Consider the following 13227-nt stretch of genomic DNA (forward strand, 5'->3'; position numbering starts at 1 on the left):
TTGCCTGTCTCTCCAATTTTGGTAGCAGCAGTTTGCCCTGTGACCTCACTTCTCTGATAGATCTAAAATGAGTTGTTAATTTTTCAGATTGTTCAGATTTACCTGTTGTTAGGACAAAGCAGAAACTTCTAAGTTCCTTACATGCGAAACTAGAAACTGGAAGACCCTGCCGAAATTATTTATTTATTTATTTTTTGTTTGAGACAGAGTCTCACTGTGTTGCCTGGGCTAGAGTGCCATGGCATCATCCCAGCTCATAGCAACCTCAAACTCCGGGGCTCAAGCAATCCTTCTGCCTCAGTCTCCCAAGCAGCTGGGACTACAGGCATGTGCCACCATGCCCAGTTAATTTTTTCTATATATTTTTAGTTGTCCGATTAATTTCTTTGTATTTTTAGTAGCGACGGGATCTTGCTCTTGCTCAGGCTGTTTTCGAACTCCTGAACTCAAACAATCCGCCCGCCTCGGCCTCCCAGAGTGCTAGGATTACAGGCGTGAGCCACGATGCCCGGCCTGAAATTATTTTTTAGAAACAGATTTTTGATAAGGGCTGAGCCACAAAATTCAAGGTTATATTACCAGACTAATACCTATTGCCAGTACCTGTGATACTAAATACTTATCTATTCAGCATGTATCTATTGAGCCACCACTAAGTTGTATAGTGGGAACTCTGCAATTGTGAGTTACTGGGCCTATAACCGAGAACCAGATTTAATCACCAATCTCAAGGAGCTAGAAGGAGGCAAGTTAGAAGGAAACGTGTAATTGCTATTAGAAAAAAGAAAAACTTTTTCCAAACCTGATATGAGCAAGAACGTATTTAGAGTAATGTAATCCATGATGTGCTTTTGAGGGTTTCCTGATTAATGTTTAAATAATTTCCCTATAAATTTTAATTGATAAAAATTTGTTCTGGGAAATCAAGAGATCTGCCACACAAATGACTGTCATTTAAGAGTCTGGTGATCTTTAAACAAACCTTCTTTTCTTTTTGTATCTGGCTCGACAATGATTATTTAACCATCCTTTTAATTATACAATTTCTTACCAATAAAGAATCTTTAAGTTGGCCTACTGTGTCATAGGTCTTCTTTTCCTTGAAGCAAGGTTATAATGAAACTTTGACATATACTGATAACTAAATTGGCTGAAAACCCTTTTTTTTAAACATTGCAATAGAAATTAAGAGTTGTGATAGAAGTTCACACAAGGATGTAGGGAGCACTTGAATTTCAGAGGTATGGTGGGTGGGGGTGGGGGTGGGGGTGGGAAAGAATTCTTCCAGAAATGACATCTAAGTTGAATACCACAGAATGAGTAGAAGAAAGGGCAGTGGGGGATGGGGTGGGAGCAGCCTGAGAGGGTAGCAAAGAAAAGGGACCTAAAGAGGAAAAGCAGTATCTGTGTAGCTGGCCTGGGGCTGCCCTGCCCATGTCCCTGGGGCCTGCAACTTCCTTGTTCTCAGCGGCACACTTCCACCTGCCTGCACCTGCATCTCTACCTGGAGTCTTATCCCCAGGTGGTAGAGGCAGCTTTCCCTCACCTATGAAATGTTGGCAAAATGCATGAGAGAAATGACACCCCAAGAGTAGTCCTCAACCAATGACTGGTACAGTTGCTATGTAAATACTCCAGGTCCTTCCCCTGACAGGTGGCAAAATTCTGAGTAGTTTTTCTAGTGTTTCCCAGAGGATTAAGCTCCGGTCACCCACTGTGAGTTCTGACTTTCTTTTCCTGTGTCATGTCCCCACTCCCTACCAGTGTTTTCTGTGCTTCCCAAATAAAGTGCTTGTGCTCCAGTCCTTGTCTGCTCTGGGGAACCCAGCCTAAACAGGCTTTTTGAGGGAATTGCAAGCAGCTGAGCAACAGAGTGAACTTGTAGCATGCAAAGAGGCATAAAGCAAGGCTGGGCCAGAGTATGCAGGGCCCTAATGGGCCAGATTTAGCACATAAAAATACAGGATGCCCAGTTAAACTTTAATTTCAGATAAGCAGCAAATAATTTTTTTAGTATATGTATATTCCATGCAATACTTGGGATATACCTACTAAAAAATTATTTGTTATCTGAAATTTAAATTTAACTGGATGTTCTGTATTTTATCTGTCAACCTTATAAGACCTAGGAAGGATATGGGGCTTTATCTGCAGGACAGTTTGGCCCCAGTGTGGAGCATGGATTTGAGCAGGGCTAGAGAGACCCATGAGGAGGTGTTACCATTGCCCAGAGGTGAGGCCTGGGCCTGGAGCAGGCAGGGGGATGGGAGAAGAGGATGAAGGACATAAAGGTGTTAGGAAAGACATCTGTACTTCTCAGACTAGCTGTCAGGACAACAGAACTGTTCCATTGGATAGAAAAGGATGAGGCTGCTAAAAATGAGTTCAACATGCCAAAAATGAGTTCAACATGTCCTGAAAATGCCTAAGACTGTTTGGCGAAAGACACCAAACCCAGCAGTGCAGGGCCTCCTTTCCCCACCTCCGCAATGCACAGGTGCCCATGGAGTGAAGCACCCTCCTTCCTCAGGTCAGGCTGCAGGAATGGCTTTGGATCTGAATGCACCTCCTGAGCTGTTCTGGTGGCCTGTGTTAGAATGGGCTCCGTTCAGCCCTGTCCCCACAAGGGCCCCTACCAGAGCCTCTGGGAAGGGCAGATACCCTGTTCGATGAATTGCCAGCTATGCATGGAAAGGGGCACTAAGGAAAAGCAAATTCTCTTGTAGCTCTTTCTGTCTCTCTCTTTTCTTTATCCTGAGATGGACCTTGTTGTATTAGAGAGCTCCCAGCCATGAGGTCCAAATTCTTCAGAGTGATATCGCCAAAAATCCATTCTCATTGTGGAAATGAAATAGGAAGCACGTTTGGTATCACAAGGCCTTCTCTGTGTGAAAAGCTCTTCAGTTTCATTTCAACTTTCACGAAGGAAATTCTATTCCTGTGGGAACCCACTTCAAAACAGTAGATTAAAAAAGAGGAGAAATGAAATCCATTATACCAGTAGATTCTCTCTTCTATTTTGCTCTGTTTCTTCAATTTTAAAAATGTACACCAAAGACTATTAAGGAACATAATTTGAATTGCTTTAGTTCAAAGTTAAAGTGTTGAAAGAAAAAAAAAAAAAACCCTGTACTAAAATGAAAATAGCTTTTTTCATTTTCTAACATCTGAATTTGCTTGTAACTTTCATTTCCAAAGTTGTATAGGGCTTTCTCCTCAAACTAAATTATAAATACCTGTATCAGACATTAAAAAGGAACATGAGTGGTTATCTAGAAGGCACATGTTTCCCGCCCACATTCACATACCCCTGCAGGCAAAGTAGTGTGTGTGACTGCGTAAGCCGAGCTGTGGTCACACGTCCAGCAACCCCGTGGTAGTCGAGTCGGCAGCCCAGGGTCCACGAGGCTGCTCTGTGCCGAGGATCATTTTGGTTATTTACATATCTAATTGTCAGAATAATCTCATTGGATGGGTATTCCTCCGCTCACTTTACAATTATAGAAACTGAGGCTCAGAAAAGTTAAATAACTTTCCCAGGGTCACATAGTTGATAAGTGACTGTTATGGGATGAATTGTGTCCCCCAAAATTCGTATGTTGAAGTCCTAACCCGCAGTACATCAGAATGTGACTGTATTTGGATTTAGGGCCTTTAAAAGAGGCAATTAAGTCAAATTAAGTCATTAGAGTGGATCCTAATTCAACATGAGTGCTGTCTTTATAAGGAGAGACAGACAGACAGACACCAGGGATGTGTACACACAGAGGCAAGACCATGTGAAGACATAGGCGGAAGACAGCCATCCACAAGCCACGGTGAGAGGCTCAGGAGAAAACAACCCTGCCTGACACCTTGATCTTGGACTCCTACATTCCAGAATTGTGAGGAAATAAAATGTATGTTGTTTAAGCCACTCAGTCTGTGGTGCTTTGTTATGGCAGCCCTAGCAAACCACAGTGATCAAGCCAGAATTTTCACTCGCTCTGTGGGTTTTCTAAAATCATGCTTTTCCCACCAGGGAATCAGGTCTGGAAGTAAATAGGTTTAAGGGAGAACTAATTTTACTTTATATCCAGTATCCCGGCAGACGGGGGTTGAGCTCAGGCAGACCAAGTTATTCAAGATAGCCCAGTACAGAGGCAGTGGTAGCGGAGGGGTATTCTAGGGGGACAGCATAGTGGCAGAAGGTTAAGGTTCTGGGTAGTAACAACTAAAACCCGGAAGAGCAGGCAGTAGTGTTGTTCTTGCAGGTAATCAGTTTATTGGAGTCAGACTGCAGACTATTACTAGAGTCATGAAAGTAGGATCTAGTCCTCCTCAATGAACCCCAGCACAAGGGACTGGAAAAAGTACAGTGTGGGCTCCCTCCTTTCCAAGGCACCCCTTTTCCAGCCATTTTCCCAGATATCTCCCTGAAGACTTGGTGGCTAAAGGAACAGACCCCTTTCCTGGTCTAGCACAGATCTGCTGAGGGGGGGCAGGGCAGAAACCGGAACCCAGGCGCAGGGACCCAGACAAGCTCCCTGGAATGCTGAAGGGAGCAGGCTCTCCTTCCCACAGTGTACTTTTCCTTCTCAGAATTTCCAGTGCCCCGCTAAAGATAGGGAGGAAACATAATTATCTAGGGGATCCAGTTTGCTTAGATGCTACTTCGAATGCATAAGAGCTGGCTTCCGATAAAAGCAACTGCTCACTCTTTTGCTGGTTTCCTGAGGCAGAGGCTGTGATTTTCCTTACCCACGCCCTCCCCACCATACCACCACTCTCACGGGTGAGGCTCCTCGGCCCTGCACCCTGTGGCCCAGGTGGACTCCCAGTTCAGCTCATAAATCCCTCTGTTATAATTCCCATTTGCTCCATCAGTTACCAAATGTAAATAAATAAATAAAAATTCTCATAGTCTTTGCAATCTGATACTTGTGATATGCAGGCTCTGCAAAGCCCAAGTCTCAGGGCAACACTGAGCTATATAGTGCCCCAGAGAACTGGAGTGCTGACGGAAAATTGGGGCAGAAACAGTACTGGCCTTGACCATGCCCTCTGGCTGGACAGTGGGGAGAACTGAGCATTCAAAATACAGAGAAGCCCAGGCCTTGCTAACTATTGAGACTACTTTCTCAAAACTGCTGGTGGGTCTGAGATGCACAGTGACATCCATGGCTTTGATGAGGAGATTGGCCTAGTACCCTTCTTTTATAATTGTTATTGTTATCCAAGGTAGAACCATTACATTAATACATACACCCCCCCCCACACACACACACAGGTAAATTCCTTAGAGGTGAGGTAAATAGCCACAGCACCTGACCCTCTAGGTGGATAGTTGCATTGTATTGGTCCATCGGTCCCCTTGTAGATACAGGTGCTTTCAGGAGAGCTGCCTGGGCTGTCGTTGTGGATCAAATCATGTTGTCAGACAGAGTCCAGGCGGCTCCAGAGTCCCAACTTTCAAGTGAGGGGAGAACAGAACAATGGCCTGGATCCCTGTAGGAGATCAAGGCCATCCAGACACAGAAGCTCAGGGTTCTGTTCTCTGTAGTGAAGTGTTCCTTCCTGTGACTGTTTCACCTGGGAGCACTGCTCTCACACCCTTGCTGTTACTGAATAAATGCAAATTAGTCTGACCTAATACGTCAGTGCTGGAAAGCTGAGGTGGCCCTTTTTGTGTTGGTCTGGATAAGTTGCTGGGGCCAGAACTGGCATCGACAGTCATAATTCATATAATCATATACTCTGCAGGCTCAGTATTGTTTTCCTCAACTATTCTCTATACGCTGCCTGTGGCCTCTGCATGCTGCTAAGATGTCACACATAACCAGAGCGTACACAAGTATTAGGTTATAATGAACAGCCTGATATCCTCTGAGCCAGTCTCACTTGATGAGGGCAACTCTACTGCTATGTCTCTAAAAAGTGTCACCTACCCCTTCTTCAATGCTTATAGTGTTAGCAAGTTCACTGCTTTATAAAAGAACCTATTTACACAGTTCTAAACAGGATGTTTCTCTTTCTATTTCTTTTGTTTTCAAAACTGAGCTAAATCTGTCCTATAATACCTGGGCTCTCCTCTTAGCTCCACAATACTGGATAGGATCCAATAAGTGAATCTGCTGAAGACCTCTTGCCCAAAGCCAGTGGTTCTCAAAATGTGCCTCTCAGAGGCCACAGCCACCCTCCATGAACCCCCTCCCCACCTCTCTCTGGAAAAACCAGTTCCCCTTTCGTCTGCCTTCACCTTGAAATCCTATGTGACATTTCATTTTTAAAATGGGTTCTTGTGTTCCATTGGAAGAGACCTCTGGGCCATGTACTGATTTATATAAGGCCTGGTAGAGAGAAGGGAGTCTTCCCTAATCTGTGGCCAAATATTCCTGTAACACATTCTAGAGGAAGAAGGAGATGAAAAAGCAGAGGGAGAAGAGAAGGGGGGCCAGAAAAGGTGAAGGAAAAGGAAAAGGAAAAGGAGAAGAAGGAGAAAGCAGACAGGGAAGGGGAGGGACAGGAGAACAGAAAGGAAGGGAAAATTTCCAGCTCTTTGGATCTAATGGCCTAAACTGCTTCAGTTGCCTGTGAGGGATGAGTGGTCTGTATGACCACAGCCCTCCACAGATAATGAGCAGATAGCAGCACTAGTTGTATCTACCCCTTGTGCAAGGTATCATGATGTCTGCTACATCCTGGAGCTTCACTATCCTTGGGATGGGTCCACTAGGCCTCGTAGCTTTCCACTATGGGATTTCCGAGAGGGGCCCTGTGAGGAAGTGAGTCAGGGCCTGATCCCCATGTATGCTCAGCCAGACTTCAAAGCTGGATCCCACTTCTTTTTCTCAAACACTTAACTGAACTAAAATCTCTTGATACCACTTGGCTCAAAATTCAATATGACTTCCCTAGTATTATAAGAACTACACTAATCAGACTGGTTTCTCCTGGGCCAGAACTCCCTGAATCTCCGTGGTATAATAAAAATAGATGCTACTCCCCAGGGCCCACAGTCAGACTTGCTGATGTGACTGTCAGCCCTTCTGGGCCAGCGGTTCAAGACACATAGATTTTATAGACTAAATATATCTCTCCCAAATTCATAGGTTGAATCCCTAACCCCCATATGCTGTATTTGGAGATAAGGCCTTTATGGAACTAAGGTTAATAAAGTGATAAGGGTAGGGCCCTAATCCAACAGGATTAGTGTTCTCATAAGAAGACACAACAGAGAATTTGCCTGTTCTCTTTCCATCACATGAGGGCACTGTGAGAAGGTGGCCATATGCAAGCCAGGAAGAAAGCCCTCACCAGAAATGGAAACCTGGAAGATCTTGATCTTGGTCTTTCTAACTTCCAGGACTATGAGAAAATAAATTTCTGTTGTTTAAGGCATGCAGTGTGCAGTATTTTGTTATGGCAGCCGAAGCTGACAAATACAATAGATGAGTAAAACATATGCCTGTCTTACAGTTTTCCAAGGAACACATAACACTCGATTCCATGTGTATACCAATGGATACTTTACAAAGGGTTTCACATACACTATTAAATTAGATCCTAACTGCAGACCCAAGTGGTACATTAAGATACTCATTTTACAAAAGGGACAAAGAAGGAAGACGATTGTTGTATTGCACTGGGAGTCACAGTCTGAACTTGTACCCAGATCACTGTCAATGTTCTTTGTACGACACTAGGCTGGCATTTAACAGTCACACACACCATGATGTCATCTGCAAATCTGATAAGGCTTCAATGTCTTCACACAAATATCAATAAAAGTGTTTAAAGGGGAATTGTTAGTCATACTTTGTAACCTAAAGATGACAGATAAGTGTAATCTTGCAGGCCAACAGTGACTGCTTGACGGTGGCTGCCAATTCCTTGTACTGACAATGATTCTGAGGCCATACTAGAAAGAACATCTAGATCAACTAGCACTGTCTCCCACAAGCGCAGGAAGCAGGGCACGCCGCATGTGAACATGGGCTCACTGATCCGACTTTAACCCTGAGGACAAAATGGAGTCCTCACGGATGAACAAAAGAGCCTTCCAGTGTGAGGAATAGAAGCATTATAGATGAGGTTGGCCAAAGGCAATTTTTTTTTTCTCTTAGAATTCTTTTTTGACTTACTTCTCTCCAGTTGCGCCTCTCTGACTTTTCATTCTTCTCTGCTGGTGTGAAGAGTTGGGGCCTCAAAACTAAATTCTAAAAGAAATTCCTCACATGAAGCTTTATATAGATGATAACGAGTGTCTGAGAGACAAGGTCTTCAAGATTTTACAGTAAAGGCAGAAGCAGATTTCATGAAGGACTGATAAGAAGGGGAAAAATTGGTTCTCAAGAACATTCCTAGCAACTATTTCATGTCTGGTACAAAGACATAATAATACTGCTATAATTATATATCGGCAGTTAGGCCTCAAATTCTTTCTTTAGAAAATCACTACTAAAAGTCGTACAGGAATAGATCCACTATAACAAGAGACATGAGGATCACAGTAAGAACCCTTTGTGACTGAGGAAGTGGCATCCTGTCCTTCCCCACTCCTCCATCTTAAACCTCCTTAAAAACGAATCCTATGGCAGAGGACTGTAAACTGCAAAGCATAGTCAGCTGTTGACTTGACTTTTTTTTCTTTATCATTCGGCCCAGCCTAAGATAGATGCATGCTTTCAAGAAACATACATACTTAAAATTATTTAAGATATAAAGTGGCTTAAACGAGACTGACTAATTTGGCAATACTTACTAACAGATACAACTTCGTGTCTCTTTCATTTACCAAAAATAATGAAAGCTTTGTATTGTTATGGAAACCAGAAATACATAAAGAAGACCATTTTAGAATAAAATTAGAAACTGTTTTAATTCATCATGTTGATTTTTAAGAAGTTATGATTCTAGAAGCTAATACTTTTCCCATTAACTTTGAAAAGTAATTTTGCTAAAGATCTTGTCTGAGCCTTCCTCTACCCATGAGGGTGCTGTGAGCCAGACATCCTCTACTCCTAATATTTACGTTGCTGAGAACAGCTCCCTGGTAAAATAAATAATACAGTTGAACTTCCAGTATGCTTCTTTTTAAATGAGAGTAATAACTAAACTATAAAATTGTACACAAAAAAATTTTTTAGCAAGTGTATAGCTCTAGCAAAAGCACTTAAATTTCATGTAAAAACTAAATGAAGAGGATCCAAATCCATTGTTATCTCAGTGACAGATTTAACTTCAATAAAAACATGATACTCTATCCTTATTTCATAAAATACTTATTTACAAATATAATAATGGTTACTAAAATATTCTTTATTTGAAAATAGGGCTTAGAAAAGATAAGAGAAAATTAATCTGAGTTATAAACACACACAAGGGCCTCAAATGTAATTTTTTTTTTAAAAGTTATAGACTAGAATTGGACCAAAAAAATTCCATTGTACTTAGAAGTAGTTAAATTGTTGATGCAAATTATTGGATTGAGGGCAATAATACTATCTTAACTTTATAAAGCACTTTAGTGCTCCCAACTCCCAGATGCCCGTGGCCCAGGTATCGTCTGGTCCACTTTCCTATGGGATCTGGGAGAGACTGACCTCACCTCTGCTTGGTGAACACTCCACGACTTCCTCAAGTTTCCCTCAAGTACAAGGTGAGAATATGGAAATGTTTTGTATTCTTAAGGTCATTTCAGCCTCCAGGCTCCCTCTGTCTCGGTTCTAATGTCAAGTCAGATGCAGAACATTTCCTTTCTCAAGTTCTACAAAAAACTCTGCCCGTGTGTGACGTGTGCGCGACGTGCGCGTGCGCATGGCGTTGTGGCGCGTGCGCTTTTTGTGCGCTGGGCCGCGGGGGGAGGGGCGGGGCTGCCGCGAGAGCCTCTGCGCCAGGTCCGCTGTGAATGAATCAATGAGACAAAACAGCGGCCGCGAGACGTGCATTGCTCCTGCGTAAAATATGGACGTCGGGAATACTTGCCGCCTTGCGCCGCTTTAAGCACTTCCGTGCTTTGAGCTACTCCGGTGTTTATCTGGTGTGCGCAGTGCGCGGAGCCCTGGGTGGGCCCCAAAGACCGCCCTTGCGGCCGGCGCCTGGACCGTCCCTGGGACCTCGGTGTTCGCGCGGCGGGAGAGGGAAGGCGCTGGCCTACCTCGCCACCCAGCTCCTTTCCTGGCTCCAAAGATAGCATTTGTTATTACATGTAATCATGACACAGGATCCTGAAGCCATCGAAGTCTGCGTGCTGGTGGACGGTCTGGGACAAGTTTGAGAAGAGAAGAACCTAAATTGCTAATAAATCAATAAGAAACAAATGTTTACATTCACTCAGTGAAAAGTGTCATGTCTAAGCTCAACATATATTGGAGCCACACATGGACACCTCTCCTTCCTCCACTAAGAGTAGAAAATGAACAAATCCCAGGAACAAGTGTCATTCACAGATGTATGTGTGGACTTCAACCAGGAAGAGTGGTCTCTTCTGGACCCTGCTCAGAAGATATACAGAGATGTGATCCTGGAAAATTACAGCAACCTTGTCTCAGTAGGGCATTGTGTTACTAAGCCAGAAGTGATCTTCAAGATAGAGCAAGGAGAAGAGCCCTGGATCTTAGAGAAAGGATTCCCAAGGCAGTGCTACCCAGCATATTACAGGGGTACAAATGTTTAGGTTACGTAAATTGCCCTTGCCTCACCCGAGTCAGAGCTTCAAGCGCGTCCATCCCACAGACAGTGCTCACCGCACCCATTATGGCTGTCTGATACTTAGATCTGAAGGCATTCCAGCTGACAGAGGAAAATTTTTCTAAGTGTTAATGTTCTATACATTGATTTTCGGGGAAGAATTATTTCTTTTAAGAAGTTGATATAGGGATTGCTGTTTGTATCAGCCATGGATCTTTCTGGTGGACAACAGAATTCTCCAACTAAACAGATTTTAATGGCAGACTTACCACAGTGGTGTCTGCGAGAAACAAGGGATATTGAAACACCTAGAGACTAGCATCAGCAGGAAGCCATCACCAGTCTGAGGCCTCAAGGGGCAAGGATGGAAGCAGTGTTACCTGAGCCCAGCAAGAGCTGCTGTCATGGAGGAGGGGCCACTGTGTTGGAGACATTGTCACCACCAGAATTGTGGCACCAAATTGCCAGTGCCTCCCTTTTTGTGAAACCAACTAGATGCATCTGCAGAAAAGCCCAGGCTGTACAGGAAGCATGGCGCCAGCATCTGCTTCTGGTGAGGGCTTCAGGAAACTTCTACTCGTGGTTGAAGGCAAAGGCGGAGCAAGCATCACATTCAGAGAGAGAGACAGACGGACAGACAGATCCTTCAACAGAATGGCACCAAGCCATTCATGAAGGAACTGGCTCCATGATCCAAACACCTCCCATCAGACACCACCTCCAACGTTGGGGATCCAATTTCAACAATGAGGTTTGGAGGGGACAAATATCCAAACTCTATCAGGTGGCTACAAGAAGAGCTCACTGAGGAGGCCACGCTGAGGGAGGAGCTGTGTGGATGTGTGGAGAAGTGTGCCTGCACGTGCATATCCAGCACATGTTCATGTGCGACCAACACCTTCACGTGAGATTCTGTTTCAGGAAACAACACTTACTATCTTTAGTGTTAAGGAACCCACGAGAAGGTTCAATGTTGCCAGCGGCACAGAAAGCCAGTTACCTGGACGGTGAGGATTGGCGGGAGGAAAGGATGTACTTCCAGGGACCTGTCCAGGGAGGATGAACTGCCTGGAATCTGCCTCCCCACCGACGGGCTGGGGGTTCCTCTGCGGGCGAAATGAATAACGCAGGAGGGGTGCGAGCGTCCTTGTGTGTTTGGGCGGACTGCAGGGCGCAAGCACAGTGAGAAACCACACTAGGATGCACGTCCCACGATCAAAACGTGGCGGGCCGAGGACTGGGTTCCTCCTCACCCCTCCGCGTTACACCCTGAGGAACCGGCTCTGAACTGCAGATCTGTGGGGTCCTGCACAGAGACCCCTCCTGAAGTATCCCACAACGTCCCTCCCCACAGGACAGGCACACCCAACCACATGGCTGGAGAACAGGGCAACACACAGAACAGGCTGAGAGAAAACGGGTCACCAGGTTCTGGGATTCAAAGGCACATTTGACCCAAAAGGTTCTTCAGCCAACAAGGCCTTAGGCTGAAACTCCTGCCCATCATTCCCTGCTGATTTCAGGACACAAACCTCACCTCTCACAGGGTCTCGCCACTCCCCGGGGGACAGTGCCCTCTGCCATACCAGGTCCCCTCTCCTGGCCTTCCTCCCTAACACAGCCTTGCTGCACTCCCAGGCAGCCCCTTTCGCTTCCCTCCTGCTCCTCACCAAGTCCCCAGCATCTCCCAAACTGGCTGTTCCCGGTGCAAACAGATGCAAAGTCTTAAATCGAGGAAAAAGACGTATTAAGAGTTTTCCTTTGTTATGACCTCTTCATCACAGAAAAATATAAATTTTTAACTGGGAAAACAAACAAACAAACAAAAAACTCTGCTCACACGAAACATGTGAAAGTGTACAGAACTTTCTGAAGATTTGGGGGTGATGGCATACTTGGAAGGGGTTTACATTACAGCACGGGTAACCCGAGATGAACATTATTCACCTTTGTTCCTCCCCATCCTTCAATCTTCCCATCACGGGGGATGTGCACTGGCCTTTTTCCCTATGGAGATTTCTACCCACACTTTGAGGTGGTTCTAGCCCCACTTCCTTCCTTCTTGCCCCCTTCTCTAAGGAGCAGACTTATCTCCCATCTTGAGAATTGCATGTTCTCCAACAAGATGCTCATCAAGATACCATATATGCTTGAATGTAAGGTATCCAGGAACGTATTTCCAAAAGACAAGATCACCTTTAAAAAGTTTTAGCCAACTTAAATATGTAAATGATTGACGTAGATGAAATAATCAAATGTCTTCTTACGGTATTGTTTATAAATTTAACCATACAATTATATTTGAAAACGCAGTATATAATAATACACTGCGTTTTCAAATACAGACTTTTTCCCCACTGTCATGGCTCATGAAAATTCTTCACATTTGACATGAGTGTCTTTGCCATCAGTAGAGCCATTGTTGAGTCACCTAACACAGTTTTCCAAAACATATCATTTATTTCTAACCAGTTTCAAGTACAGCATTTTTAACCCAATTATGCCACTTTGACTGAAATTTTATCCAGGGCCATAGCAAACACTTGTTATTTATGT

General features: G+C 44.3%; 1 pseudogene; it reads left to right on the forward strand.

Moving 5' to 3' along the window:
* Window positions 1-10375: 10375 nt before the first annotated feature.
* Window positions 10376-10657, forward strand: LOC105812863 (annotated as a pseudogene).
* The last annotated feature ends 2570 nt before the right edge of the window (window positions 10658-13227 follow it).

This window comes from Propithecus coquereli, unplaced genomic scaffold (genome assembly GCF_000956105.1).
Source record: "Propithecus coquereli isolate 6110/MARCELLA unplaced genomic scaffold, Pcoq_1.0 Scaffold268, whole genome shotgun sequence".
NCBI classification, from domain to species: domain Eukaryota; kingdom Metazoa; phylum Chordata; class Mammalia; order Primates; family Indriidae; genus Propithecus; species Propithecus coquereli.